We start from the raw sequence: 15,659 nt of genomic DNA on the forward strand, positions 1-15,659 counted from the left end.
ATAAACAGAGAGAGAGAGAGAGAGAGAGATCAACCACCTCTATAAACAGAGAGAGAGAGAGAGAGAGAGAGCTAGAAAGAGATCAGTCACTTATATAAACAGAGACAGAGAGAGAGAGAGATCAGCCACTTATATAAACAGAGAGGGAGAGAAAGAGATCAACCACTTATATAAACAGAGAGAGAGAGAGAGAGAGAGATCAACCATTTATATAAACAGAGAGAGAGAGAGAGAGAGAGAAAGCGATCAATCACTTATATAAACAGAGAGAGAGAGAGAGAGATCAACCACTTATATAAACAGAGAGAGAGAGAGATCAACCACTTATATAAACAGAGAGAGAGAGAGAGAGATCAACCACTTAAATAAACAGAGAGAGAGTGATCATCCACTTATATAAACAGAGAGAGAGAGATCAACTACTTATGTAAACAGAGAGAGAGAGAGATCAACCACTTATATATACAGAGAGAGGGAGAGAGAGATCAACCACTTATATAAACAGAGTGGGAGAGAGGGAGAGATCAACCATTATATAAATGCAGAGAGATTGATCAACCATTTATATAAACAGAGAGAGAGAGAGAGAGATCACCCACTTATTTCAACACAGAGAGAGAGAGAGATCAACCTCTTATATAAACAGAGAAAGAGAAGGAGAGATCAACCACTTATATAAACAGAAAGAGAGATCAATCACTTATATAAACAGAGAGAGATCAACCACTTATATAAACAGAGGGAGCGAGAGATCACCCACTTATATAAACAGAGAGAGAGAGATCATACACTTATATAAACAGAGAGAGAGAGAGAGAGAGAGATCAACCACTTAAATAAACAGAGAGAGAGTGATCATCCACTTATATAAACAGAGAGAGAGATCAACTACTTATGTAAACAGAGAGAGAGAGATCAACCACTTATATATACAGAGAGAGGGAGAGAGAGATCAACCACTTATATAAACAGAGTGGGAGAGAGGGAGAGATCAACCACTTATATAAATGCAGAGAGATTGATCAACCATTTATATAAACAGAGAGAGAGAGAGAGATCACCCACTTATTTCAACACAGAGAGAGAGAGAGATCAACCTCTTATATAAACAGAGAAAGAGAAGGAGAGATCAACCACTTATATAAACAGAAAGAGAGATCAATCACTTATATAAACAGAGAGAGATCAACCACTTATATAAACAGAGGGAGCGAGAGATCACCCACTTATATAAACAGAGAGAGAGAGATCATACACTTATATAAACAGAGAGAGAGAGAGAGAGAAAGATCAACCACTTATATAAACAGAGAGAGAGAGAGAAAGAGATCAACCACTTATATAAACAGAGAGAGAGAGAGAGGTAAACCACTTATATAAACAGAGAGGGGGAGTGAGAGATCAACCACTTATATAAACAGAGAGAGAGAGAGATCAACCACTTATATAAACAGAGAGAGGGAGAGAGAGAGAGATCAACCACTTATATAAACAGAGGGAGCGAGAGATCACCCACTTATATAAACAGAGCGAGAGAGAGATCATCCACTTATATAAACAGAGAGAGAGAGAAAGATCAACCACTTATATAAACAGAGAGAGAGAGAGAGAGAGAGCGAGAGAGAGAACAACCACTTATATAAACAGAGAGAGGGAGAGAGAGATCAACCACCTCTATAAACAGAGAGAGAGAGAGAGAGAGATCAACCACTTATATAAACAGAGAGAGAGAGAGAGAGACATCAACCACTTATATAAACAGAGAGAGAGAGAGAGAGATCAACCACTTGTATAAACACAGAGAGAGAGACAGATCAATGACTTATATAAACAGAGAGAGAGAGAGAGAGAGAGAGAGAGATCAACCACTTATATAAACAGAGAGAGAGAGATCAACCACTTATATAAACAGAGAGAGAGAGAGAGAGAGATCATCCACTTATATAAACAGAGAGAGAGGGAGAGAGAGAGAGATCAACCACTTATATAAACAGAGAGAGAGAGAGAGAAAGAGATCAACCACTTATATAAACAGAGAGAGAGAGAGAAAGAGATCAACCACTTATATAAACAGAGAGAGAGAGAGAGGTCAACCACTTATATAAACAGAGTGGGGGAGTGAGAGATCAACCACTTATATAAACAGAGAGAGAGAGAGATCAACCACTTATATAAACAGAGAGAGAGAGAGAAAGAGATCAACCACTTATATAAACAGAGAGAGGGAGAGAGAGATCAACCACTTATATAAACAGAGAGAGAGAGAGAAAGAGATCAACCACTTATATATACAGAGAGAGGGAGAGAGAGATCAACCACCTCTATAAACAGAGAGAGAGAGAGAGAGAGAGAGCTAGAAAGAGATCAATCACTTATATAAACAGAGAGAGAGAGAGAGAGAACAACCACTTATATAAACAGAGAGAGGGAGAGAGAGATCAACCACCTCTATAAACAGAGAGAGAGAGAGAGAGAGAGATCAACCACTTATATAAACAGAGAGAGAGAGAGAGAGATCAACCACTTATATAAACAGAGAGAGAGAGAGAGAGAGATCAACCACTTGTATAAACAGAGAGAGAGAGACAGATCAATGACTTATATAAACAGAGAGAGAGAGATCAACCACTTATATAAACAGAGAGAGAGAGATCAATGACTTATATAAACAGAGAGAGAGAGAGAGAGAGATCAACCACTTGTATAAACAGAGAGAGAGAGAGAGAGAGAGATCAACCACGTATATAAACAGAGAAAAAGAGAGAGAGAGAGAGATCAACCACTTAAATAAACAGAGAGAGAGTGATCATCCACTTATATAAACAGAGAGAGAGGGAGAGAGAGAGAGATCAACCACTTATATAAACAGAGACAGAGCGAGAGAGATCAACCACTTATATATACAGAGAGAGAGAGAGAGAGATCAACCACTTATATAAACAGAGAGAGAGAGAGAGATCAACCACTTATATAAACAGAGAGAGGGAGAGAGAGATCAACCACGTATATAAACAGAGATAGAGAGAGAGAGAGAGAGAGATCAACCACTTAAATAAACAGAGAGAGAGTGATCATCCACTTATATAAACAGAGAGAGAGAGATCAACTACTTATGTAAACAGAGAGAGAGAGAGAGAGATCAACCACTTATATATACAGAGAGAGGGAGAGAGAGATCAACCACTTATATAAACAGAGTGGGAGAGAGGGAGAGATCAACCACTTATATAAATGCAGAGAGATCGATCAACCATTTATATAAACAGAGAGAGAGAGAGAGATCACCCACTTATTTCAACACAGAGAGAGAGAGATCAACCTCTTATATAAACAGAGAAAGAGAAGGAGAGATCAACCACTTATATAAACAGAAAGAGAGATCAATCACTTATATAAACAGAGAGAGATCAACCACTTATATAAACAGAGGGAGCGAGAGATCACCCACTTATATAAACAGAGAGAGAGAGATCATCCACTTATATAAACAGAGAGAGAGAGAGAGAAAGATCAACCACTTATATAAACAGAGAGAGAGAGAGAAAGAGATCAACCACTTATATAAACAGAGAGAGAGAGAGTGATCATCCACTTATATAAACAGAGAGAGAGGGAGAGAGAGAGAGATCAACCACTTATATAAACAGAGACAGAGAGAGAGAGATCAACCACTTATATATACAGAGAGAGAGAGAGAGAGATCAACCACTTATATAAACAGAGAGAGAGAGAGAGATCAACCACTTATATAAACAGAGAGAGGGAGAGAGAGATCAACCACGTATATAAACAGAGATAGAGAGAGAGAGAGAGAGAGATCAATCACTTAAATAAACAGAGAGAGAGTGATCATCCACTTATATAAACAGAGAGAGAGAGATCAACTACTTATGTAAACAGAGAGAGAGAGAGAGAGATCAACCACTTATATATACAGAGAGAGGGAGAGAGAGATCAACCACTTATATAAACAGAGTGGGAGAGAGGGAGAGATCAACCACTTATATAAATGCAGAGAGATCGATCAACCATTTATATAAACAGAGAGAGAGAGAGAGATCACCCACTTATTTCAACACAGAGAGAGAGAGAGATCAACCTCTTATATAAACAGAGAAAGAGAAGGAGAGATCAACCACTTATATAAACAGAAAGAGAGATCAATCACTTATATAAACAGAGAGAGATCAACCACTTATATAAACAGAGGGAGCGAGAGATCACCCACTTATATAAACAGAGAGAGAGAGATCATCCACTTATATAAACAGAGAGAGAGAGAGAGAAAGATCAACCACTTATATAAACAGAGAGAGAGAGAGAAAGAGATCAACCACTTATATAAACAGAGAGAGAGAGAGAGGTCAACCACTTATATAAACAGAGAGGGGGAGTGAGAGATCAACCACTTATATAAACAGAGAGAGAGCGAGATCAACCACTTATATAAACAGAGAGAGGGAGAGAGAGAGAGATCAACCACTTATATAAACAGAGGGAGCGAGAGATCACCCACTTATATAAACAGAGAGAGAGAGAGATCATCCACTTATATAAACAGAGAGAGCGAGAGAAAGATCAACCACTTATATAAACAGAGAGAGAGAGAGAAAGAGATCAACCACTTATATAAACAGAGAGAGAGAGAGAGGTCAACCACCTTTATAAACAGAGAGGCGGAGTGAGAGATCAACCACTTATATAAACAGAGAGAGAGAGAGATCAACCACTTATATAAACAGAGAGAGAGAGAGAGAGAGAAAGAGATCAACCACTTATATAAACAGAGAGAGGGAGAGAGAGATCAACCACCTCTATAAACAGAGAGAGAGAGAGAGAGAGAGCTAGAAAGAGATCAATCACTTATATAAACAGAGAGAGAGAGAGAGAGAGAGAGAGAGAGAGAACAACCACTTATATAAACAGAGAGAGGGAGAGAGAGATCAACCACCTCTATAAACAGAGAGAGAGAGAGAGAGAGATCAACCACTTATATAAACAGAGAGAGAGAGAGAGAGAGATCAACCACTTATATAAACAGAGGGAGAGAGAGAGAGAGATCAACCACTTATATAAACAGAGAGAGAGAGAGAGAGAGATCAACCACTTATATAAACAGAGAGAGAGAGAGAGAGAGAGATCAACCACTTATATAAACAGAGAGAGAGAGAGAGAGAGAACAACCACTTATATATACAGAGAGAGGGAGAGAGAGATCAACCACCTCTATAAACAGAGAGAGAGAGAGAGAGAGATCAACCACTTATATAAACAGAGAGAGAGAGAGAGAGAAAGAGATCAACCACTTATATAAACAGAGAGAGGGAGAGAGAGATCAACCACCTCTATAAACAGAGAGAGAGAGAGAGAGAGCTAGAAAGAGATCAATCACTTATATAAACAGAGAGAGAGAGAGAGAGAGATCAACCACTTATATAAACAGAGAGAGAGAGAGAGAGAGAGATCAACCACTTATATAAACAGAGGGAGAGAGAGAGAGAGATCAACCACTTATATAAACAGAGAGAGAGAGAGAGAGAGAGAGAGAGATCAACCACTTATATAAACAGAGAGAGAGAGATCAACCACTTATATAAACAGAGAGAGAGAGAGAGAGATCATCCACTTATATAAACAGAGAGAGAGGGAGAGAGAGAGAGATCAACCACTTATATAAACAGAGAGAGAGAGAGAGAAAGAGATCAACCACTTATATAAACAGAGAGAGAGAGAGAAAGAGATCAACCACTTATATAAACAGAGAGAGAGAGAGAGGTCAACCACTTATATAAACAGAGAGGGGGAGTGAGATATACACCACTTATATAAACAGAGAGAGAGAGAGATCAACCACTTATATAAAACAGAGAGAGAGAGAGAGAAAGAGATCAACCACTTATATAAACAGAGAGAGGGAGAGAGAGATCAACCACTTATATAAACAGAGAGAGAGAGAGAGAGAGAGATCAACCACTTATATAAACAGAGAGAGAGAGAGAGAGAGAACAACCACTTATATAAACAGAGAGAGGGAGAGAGAGATCAACCACCTCTATAAACAGAGAGAGAGAGAGAGAGAGATCAACCACTTATATAAACAGAGAGAGAGAGAGAGAGAAAGAGATCAACCACTTATATAAACAGAGAGAGGGAGAGAGAGATCAACCACCTCTATAAACAGAGAGAGAGAGAGAGAGAGCTAGAAAGAGATCAATCACTTATATAAACAGAGAGAGAGAGAGAGAGAGAGATCAACCACTTATATAAACAGAGAGAGAGAGAGAGAGAGATCAACCACTTATATAAACAGAGGGAGAGAGAGAGAGAGATCAACCACTTATATAAACAGAGAGAGAGAGAGAGAGAGAGAGAGAGATCAACCACTTATATAAACAGAGAGAGAGAGATCAACCACTTATATAAACAGAGAGAGAGAGAGAGAGATCATCCACTTATATAAACAGAGAGAGAGGGAGAGAGAGAGAGATCAACCACTTATATAAACAGAGAGAGAGAGAGAGAAAGAGATCAACCACTTATATAAACAGAGAGAGAGAGAGAAAGAGATCAACCACTTATATAAACAGAGAGAGAGAGAGAGGTCAACCACTTATATAAACAGAGAGGGGGAGTGAGATATACACCACTTATATAAACAGAGAGAGAGAGAGATCAACCACTTATATAAACAGAGAGAGAGAGAGAGAAAGAGATCAACCACTTATATAAACAGAGAGAGGGAGAGAGAGATCAACCACTTATATAAACAGAGAGAGAGAGATCATCCACTTATATAAACAGAGAGAGAGAGAGAGAAAGATCAACCACTTATATAAACAGAGAGAGAGAGAGAAAGAGATCAACCACTTATATAAACAGAGAGAGAGAGAGAGAAAGAGATCAACCACTTATATAAACAGAGAGAGGGAGAGAGAGATCAACCACCTCTATAAACAGAGAGAGAGAGAGAGAGATAGAGAGAGAGCTAGAAAGAGATCAATCACTTATATAAACAGAGAGAGAGAGAGAGAGAGAACAACCACTTATATAAACAGAGAGAGGGAGAGAGAGATCAACCACCTCTATAAACAGAGAGAGAGAGAGAGAGAGATCAACCACTTATATAAACAGAGAGAGAGAGAGATCAACCACTTATATAAACAGAGAGAGAGAGAGAGATCAACCACTTGTATAAACAGAGAGAGAGAGACAGATCAATGACTTTTATAAACAGAGAGAGAGAGAGAGAGAGAGAGATCAACCACTTATATAAACAGAGAGAGAGAGATCAACGACTTATATAAACAGAAAGAGAGAGAGAGATCAACCACTTGTATAAACAGAGAGAGAGAGAGAGAGAGATCAACCACGTATATAAACAGAGACAGAGAGAGAGAGAGAGATCAACCACTTAAATAAACAGAGAGAGAGAGATCATCCACTTATATAAACAGAGAGAGAGGGCTAGAGAGAGATATCAACCACTTATATAAACAGAGACAGAGAGAGAGAGAGATCAACCACTTATATATACAGAGAGAGAGAGAGAGAGAGAGATCAACCACTTATATAAACAGAGAGAGAGAGAGAGATCAACCACTTATATAAACAGAGAGAGGGAGAGAGCGAGAGATCAACCACTTATATAAACAGAGAGAGAGAGAGAGAGAGAGAGAGAGAGAGAGAGATCAACCACTTATATAAACAGAGAGAGGGAGAGAGACATCAACCACCTCTATAAACAGAGAGAGAGAGAGAGCGAGAGCTAGAAAGAGATCAATCACTTATATAAACAGAGACAGAGAGAGAGATCAGCCACTTATATAAACAGAGAGGGAGAGAAAGAGATCAACCACTTATATAAACAGAGAGAGAGAGAGAGATCAACCACTTATATAAACAGAGAGAGAGAGAAAGAGATCAACCACTTATATAAACAGAGAGAGAGAGATCATCAGAGAGAGAGAGAGAAAGATCAACCACTTATATAAACAGAGAGAGAGAGAGAAAGAGATCAACCACTTATATAAACAGAGAGAGAGAGAGAAAGAGATCAACCACTTATATAAACAGAGAGAGGGAGAGAGAGATCAACCACCTCTATAAACAGAGAGAGAGAGAGAGAGAGAGAGAGAGAGCTAGAAAGAGATCAATCACTTATATAAACAGAGAGAGAGAGAGAGAGAGAGATCAACCACTTATATAAACAGAGAGAGAGAGAGAGATCAACCACTTATATAAACAGAGAGAGAGAGAGAGAGAGAGATCAACCACTTGTATAAACAGAGAGAGAGAGACAGATCAATGACTTATATAAACAGAGAGAGAGAGCGAGAGAGATCAACCACTTATATAAACAGAGAGACAGAGATCAACGACTTATATAAACAGAGAGAGAGAGAGAGAGATCAACCACTTGTATAAACAGAGAGAGAGAGAGAGAGAGATCAACCACGTATATAAACAGAGACAGAGAGAGAGAGAGAGATCAACCACTTAAATAAACAGAGAGAGAGAGAGAGAGATCAACCACTTATATAAACAGAGAGCGAGAGAGAGATCAACCACTTATATAAACAGAGAGAGGGAGAGAGCGAGAGATCAACCATTTATATAAACAGAGAGAGAGAGAGAGAGAGAGAGAGAGAGAGAGAGAGATCAACCACTTATATAAACAGAGAGAGGGAGAGAGACATCAACCACCTCTATAAACAGAGAGAGAGAGTTAGCGAGAGCTAGAAAGAGATCAATCACTTATATAAACAGAGACAGAGAGAGAGATCAGCCACTTATATAAACAGAGAGGGAGAGAAAGAGATCAACCACATATATAAACAGAGAGAGAGAGAGAGAGAGAGAGAGAGAGAGATCAACCACTTATATAAACAGAGAGAGAGAGAGAGAGATAGAAAGCGATCAATCACTTATATGAACAGAGAGAGAGAGCGATCAACCACTTATATAAACAGAGAGAGAGATCAAACACTTATATAAACAGAGAGAGGGAGAGAGACATCAACCACCTCTATAAACAGAGAGAGAGAGAGAGAGCGAGAGCTAGAAAGAGATCAATCACTTATATAAACAGAGACAGAGAGAGAGATCAGCCACTTATATAAACAGAGAGGGAGAGAAAGAGATCAACCACTTATATAAACAGAGAGAGAGAGAGAGATCAACCACTTATATAAACAGAGAGAGAGAGAGAGAAAACGATCAATCACTTATATAAACAGAGAGAGAGAGAGAGAGATCAACCACTTGTATAAACAGAGCGAGAGAGAGAGAGATCAACCACTTATATAAACAGAGGGAGAGAGAGAGAGAGAGATCAACAACTTATATAAACAGAGAGAGAGAGAGAGAGATTAACCACTGATATCAACAGAGAGAGAGAGAGATCAACCACTTATATAAACAGAGAGAGAGAGAGAATGATCATCCACTTATATAAACAGAGGGCGAGAGAGAGATCAACCACTTATATAAACAGAGAGAGAGAGAGAGAGAGAGAGATCAACCACGTATATAAACAGAGAGAGGGAGAGAGAGAGAGATCAACCACTTATATAAACAGAGGGAGAGAGAGATCAACCACTTATATAAACAGAGAGAGAGAAAGAGAGAGATCATCCATTTATATAAACAGAGGGAGGGAGAGAGGGAAAGAGAGAGGGGAAGAGAGGGAGAGTTGAAGAAGAGAGGGAACAGATGGACAGAGAGAGAACTGTAACTGCTATGATAGCTGACTGTAACTGCTCTGATACCTAGCTGTTGCCTAACTGCTCTGATAGCTAGCTGTTGTCTAACTGTCTAACTGCTCTGATAGCTAACTGTTGTCTAACTGCTCTGATAGCTAGCTGTTGGCTAACTGCTCTGATAGCTAGCTGTTGTCTAACTTCTCTGATAGCTAACTGTTGGCTAACTGCTCTGATAGCTAGCTGTTGGCTAACTGCTCTGATAGCTAGCTGTTGGCTATCTGCTCTGATAGCTATCTGTTGGCTAACTGCTCTGACAGCTAGCTGTTGGCTAACTGCTCTGATAGCTAGCTGTTGGCTAACTGCTCTGATAGCTAACTGTAGGCTAACTGGTCTGATAGCTAGCTGTTAGCTAACTGCTCTGATAGCTTTTGTCTAACTGCTCTGATAGCTAGCTTTTGGCTAACTGTCTAACTGCTCTGATAGCTTGCTGTTGGCAAACTGCTCTGATAGCTAATTGTTGCCTGACTGTAACTGCTCTGATAGCTAGCTGTTGGCTAACTACTCTGATAGCTAGCTGTTGGCTAACTACACTAATAGCTAGCTGTTGGCTAACTGCTCTGATAAGTAGCTGTTGGCTAACTACTCTGATAGCTAGCTGTTGGGTAACTGCTCTGATAAGCAGCTGTTGGCTAACTACTCTGATAGCTAGCTGTTGGCTAACTGCTCTGATAGCTAGCTGTTGGCTAACTGCTCTGATAAGTAGCTGTTGGCTAACTACTCTGATAGCAAGCTGGTGGCTAACTGCTCTGGTAGCTAGCTGTTGGCTAACTGCTCTGAGAGCTAGTGACCTACTTGGTGTTGTTGTTTTGCCGCCATGCACTCTTCTGTTTATTCCTCCTCTTCCATGATAAAATAGAATAATAAAACCATTTAGTTTTCTCATTAATTATTAGTAGCCTTTGTTGAAAGAGGAATGGAGGGGGGGGGGGGGGACGGGGGGACGAGAGACGCCTGAAGTATAGAGATATACACTGAACTGCACCATCTAGAAAAGTAGAGCGCTTCTATTTATTTTTGACTAGCTATAGCTTTTGGGGAAAACATGATAATAACAACAATTATATGTGGGGCAGTAGTGGTAATGAACGACCTGAGGCAACAAGGACACACACAAATAAGCAACACAACATGGTTTTAGATGTTTACCACATATCTCAAGTGAAGCATAAAAAAAACATTACTTCTCAACCTCCACAACGCCACTTTTAAGGCTGATTCTACCATGAAACCAAGATAATGCCTGTCATGGTAACCGTGTTGACAGTTAGCGTTAGCTTCAGAAGTAATGAAGCGTGTAGCCATTAGCGCTAGCTGGTTGAGAGCCAGGCAAGGCAGGCTGGCTGGAAAAGGTTATCTGTTTTTAGGAGTGACAGTTTGAGTTAGCATATTGGGAGTTGATGATCATTTAATGTGAGTGATTAGTACAAACCCCACATATCATCTTGTTCATTTCATCACAGACTTTATTTTGTATCATGTCACCCTAAATGCGTTCAGCACATGATAAACATGTGCCTTTAAAATACTTGAAAATTAGAATCACTAATATTTCAATATTAAAAAACGATTTAATTTCAGGAGTGAGGCCAATAACTATTTATTTTTTTCCCTTTCTGACCCCTTGAAATCCATTCTGTCCCCTTGAAATCCATTCTGTCCCCTTGAAATCCATTCTGTCCCCTTGAAAGAGATTCTGTCCCCTTGAAAGCCATTCTGTCCCCTTGAAAGCCATTATGTCCACTTAAAATCCATTCTGTTTGTGCTTTGTACTTTTAAGTATGTCTTGCTCTGTTGATATGGCCTGCCCTAAATTTCTCAACCAATAAAGCAGAATAGACTTTTCTTTGACCAGGCCTCACTGATTAAACAGCAGACGGCTGTGACCTAACTAACAGTAGCCCAACACACTACCGGTGACTGTAACAGTAGCCCAACACACTACCGGTGACTGTGACCTAACTAACAGTAGCTCAACACACTACCGGTGACTGTGACCTAACTAACAGTAGCCCAACACACTACCGGTGACTGTGACCTAACTAACAGTAGCCCAACACACTACCGGTGACTGTGACCTAACTAACAGTAGCCCAACACACTACCGGTGACTGTGACCTAACTAACAGTAGCTCTACACACTACCGGTGACTGTGACCTAACTAACAGTAGCTCAACACACTACCGGTGACTGTGACCTAACTAACAGTAGCTCAACACACTACCGGTGACTGTGACCTAACTAACAGTAGTTCAACGCACTACCGGTGACTGTGACCTAACTAACAGTAGCCCAACGCACTACCGGTGACTGTGACCTAACTAACAGTAGCTCAACACACTACCGGTGACTGTGACCTAACTAACAGTAGCTCAACACACTATCGGTGACTGTGACCTAACTAACAGTAGCCCAACACACTACCGGTGACTGTAACAGTAGCCCAACACACTACCGTTGACTGTGACCTAACAGTAGCTCAACACACTACCGGTGACTGTGACCTAACTAACAGTAGCGCAACACACTACCGGTGATTGTAACAGTAGCTCAACACACTACCGGTGACTGTGACCCAACTAACAGTAGCTCAACACACTACCGGTGACTGTGACCCAACTAACAGTAGCTCAACACACTACTGGTGACTGTGACCTAACTAACAGTAGCGCAACACACTACCGGTGACTGTGACCTAACTAACAGTAGCGCTACACACTACCGGTGACTGTGACCTAACTAACAGTAGCCCAACACACTACCGGTGACTGTGACATAACTAACAATAGCTCTACACACTACTGGTGACTGTGACCTAACTAACAGTAGCCCAACACACTACCGGTGACTGTGACCTAACTAACAGTAGCTCAACACACTACCGGTGACTGTGACCTAACTAACAGTAGCTCAACACACTACCGGTGACTGTGACCTAACTAACAGTAGCCCTACACACTACCGGTGACTGTAACAGTAGCTCAACACACTACCGGTGACTGTGACCTAACTAACAGTAGCTCTACACACTACCGGTGACTGTGACCTAACTAACAGTAGCCCAACACACTACCGGTGACTGTGACATAACTAACAATAGCTCTACACACTACCGGTGACTGTGACATAACTAACAATAGCTCTACACACTACTGGTGACTGTGACCTAACTAACAGTAGTTCAACACACTACCGGTGACTGTGACCTAACTAACAGTAGCCCAACACACTACCGGTGACTGTGACATAACTAACAATAGCTCTACACACTACTGGTGACTGTGACCTAACTAACAGTAGCCCAACACACTACCGGTGACTGTGACCTAACTAACAGTAGCTCAACACACTACCGGTGACTGTGACCTAACTAACAGTAGCTCAACACACTACCGGTGACTGTGACCTAACTAACAGTAGCCCTACACACTACCGGTGACTGTAACAGTAGCTCAACACACTACCGGTGACTGTGACCTAACTAACAGTAGCTCTACACACTACCGGTGACTGTGACCTAACTAACAGTAGCCCAACACACTACCGGTGACTGTGACATAACTAACAATAGCTCTACACACTACCGGTGACTGTGACATAACTAACAATAGCTCTACACACTACTGGTGACTGTGACCTAACTAACAGTAGTTCAACACACTACCGGTGACTGTGACCTAACTAACAGTAGCTCAACACACTACCGGTGACTGTGACCTAACTAACAGTAGCCCAACACACTACCGGTGACTGTGACCTAACTAACAGTAGCTCAACACACTACCGGTGACTGTGACCTAACTAACAGTAGTTCAACGCACTACCGGTGACTGTGACCTAACTAACAGTAGCGCAACACACTACCGGTGACTGTGACCTAACTAACAGTAGCTCAACACACTACCGGTGACTGTGACCTAACTAACAGTAGCTCAACACACTACCGGTGACTGTGACCTAACTAACAGTAGCGCAACACACTATCGGTGACTGTGACCTAACTAACAGTAGCCCAACACACTACCGGTGACTGTGACCTAACTAACAGTAGCTCAACACACTACCGGTGACTGTGACCTAACTAACAGTAGCTCAACACACTACCGGTGACTGTGACCTAACTAACAGTAGCTCAACACACTATCGGTGACTGTGACCTAACTAACAGTAGCTCAACACACTACCGGTGACTGTGACCTAACTAACAGTAGTTCAACGCACTACCGGTGACTGTGACCTAACTAACAGTAGCGCAACACACTACCGGTGACTGTGACCTAACTAACAGTAGCTCAACACACTACCGGTGACTGTGACCTAACTAACAGTAGCTCAACACACTACCGGTGACTGTGACCTAACTAACAGTAGCTCAACACACTATCGGTGACTGTGACCTAACTAACAGTAGCCCAACACACTACCGGTGACTGTGACCTAACTAACAGTAGCGCAACACACTACCGGTGACTGTGACCTAACTAACAGTAGCTCAACACACTACCGGTGACTGTGACCTAACTAACAGTAGTTCAACGCACTACTGGTGACTGTGACCTAACTAACAGTAGCCCAACACACTACCGGTGACTGTGACCTAACTAACAGTAGCTCAACACACTACCGGTGACTGTGACCTAACTAACAGTAGCTCAACACACTACCGGTGACTGTGACCTAACTAACAGTAGTTCAACGCACTACCGGTGACTGTGACCTAACTAACAGTAGCCCAACACACTACCGGTGACTGTGACCTAACTAACAGTAGCTCAACACACTACCGGTGACTGTGACCTAACTAACAGTAGCCCAACACACTACCGGTGACTGTGACCTAACTAACAGTAGCCCAACACACTACCGGTGACTGTGACCTAACTAACAGTAGCCCAACACACTACCGGTGACTGTGACCTAACTAACAGTAGCCCAACACACTACCGGTGACTGTAATGGTGCTTATGCTGATTTGTTGCTTACACCCCCTCTTCTCCTCTCTTCTCTCTTCTTCCTCTCTTTCTCTTCCCTCTCTCTGTTCTCGTACCTAACCCTCTTTATGTATCTCCTATAAAAGTGCCCATAAATGGTAAGTCGCCAGCCTTCCCTGGTCCTGTTCTTGGGCTTGGTTTGGGGAAGGAGGTGATGTCGCAGGAACACACAGATACCAGTGAGAGAGCTGCTACATTCAATATGATTATTATTGTTTTAATTATTATTGCATGGCCAGTGGACATGCTAGCATTTCACTACCGTCTGTATGGTATCGTACCTCTTGTTTCCACCTTTGACGCCGTTAGCCTAGCATGATGCCGTTAGCCTAGCATGATGCCGTTAGCCTAGCATGATGTCATCACTGCATTTTCATGTTCCGTCTCCCATGTCCTCACTTCCTTTTGGGTTTTTTTTTTCAGTTGTTCTTGTTTGGTTGTATTGAGTAATGTTGCTTCAGATGGTGCCTGCCTTCCTCAGCCATTGTGTTTTTTTGCTGTAGCCCACATCCTTCATGTCATGGACATACTGCATCACATCTCCTGCCTCATTCTGCCACAATATGAGAGAGCGGTTGGATTCAGAGGTGTATCAAAAAATTGAATTACATTTTAAAACGTACATTTTAACGTACTCTTTTAATAATGTATTTATATTAGTGAGAACCTTCGGCACTACTTCTTCTCACAGCGTAGTCACAAAAATTAGACCAATCACAACCCCAATGTTCTCCAGTTGATACACAGTTGGAGCTGAGCCTTCTCCTCGCCACCACATTCACTCATACTGCAACTCTACCATGTCACAGCTACGCACCAATATCCACACTAACATACCACTTAGAATGTACGTACACCTCATGGCCTACCTGCTTCAAGTGGTAGTATGATAGTATGGATATTGGAACC

The 15,659-nt window shown here is 41.3% G+C and overlaps 1 pseudogene across 1 annotated transcript in view; it reads left to right on the forward strand.

Moving 5' to 3' along the window:
* LOC110530822 (receptor-type tyrosine-protein phosphatase mu-like) overlaps positions 1-15,659 on the forward strand; it is a 583,690-nt pseudogene that overhangs the window by 442,901 nt on the left and 125,130 nt on the right. The window lies entirely within an intron of this gene.

The sequence above is a fragment of the Oncorhynchus mykiss genome, chromosome 8 (assembly GCF_057628025.1).
Source record: "Oncorhynchus mykiss isolate SJ-2025 chromosome 8, ASM5762802v1, whole genome shotgun sequence".
Classification (NCBI taxonomy): domain Eukaryota; kingdom Metazoa; phylum Chordata; class Actinopteri; order Salmoniformes; family Salmonidae; genus Oncorhynchus; species Oncorhynchus mykiss.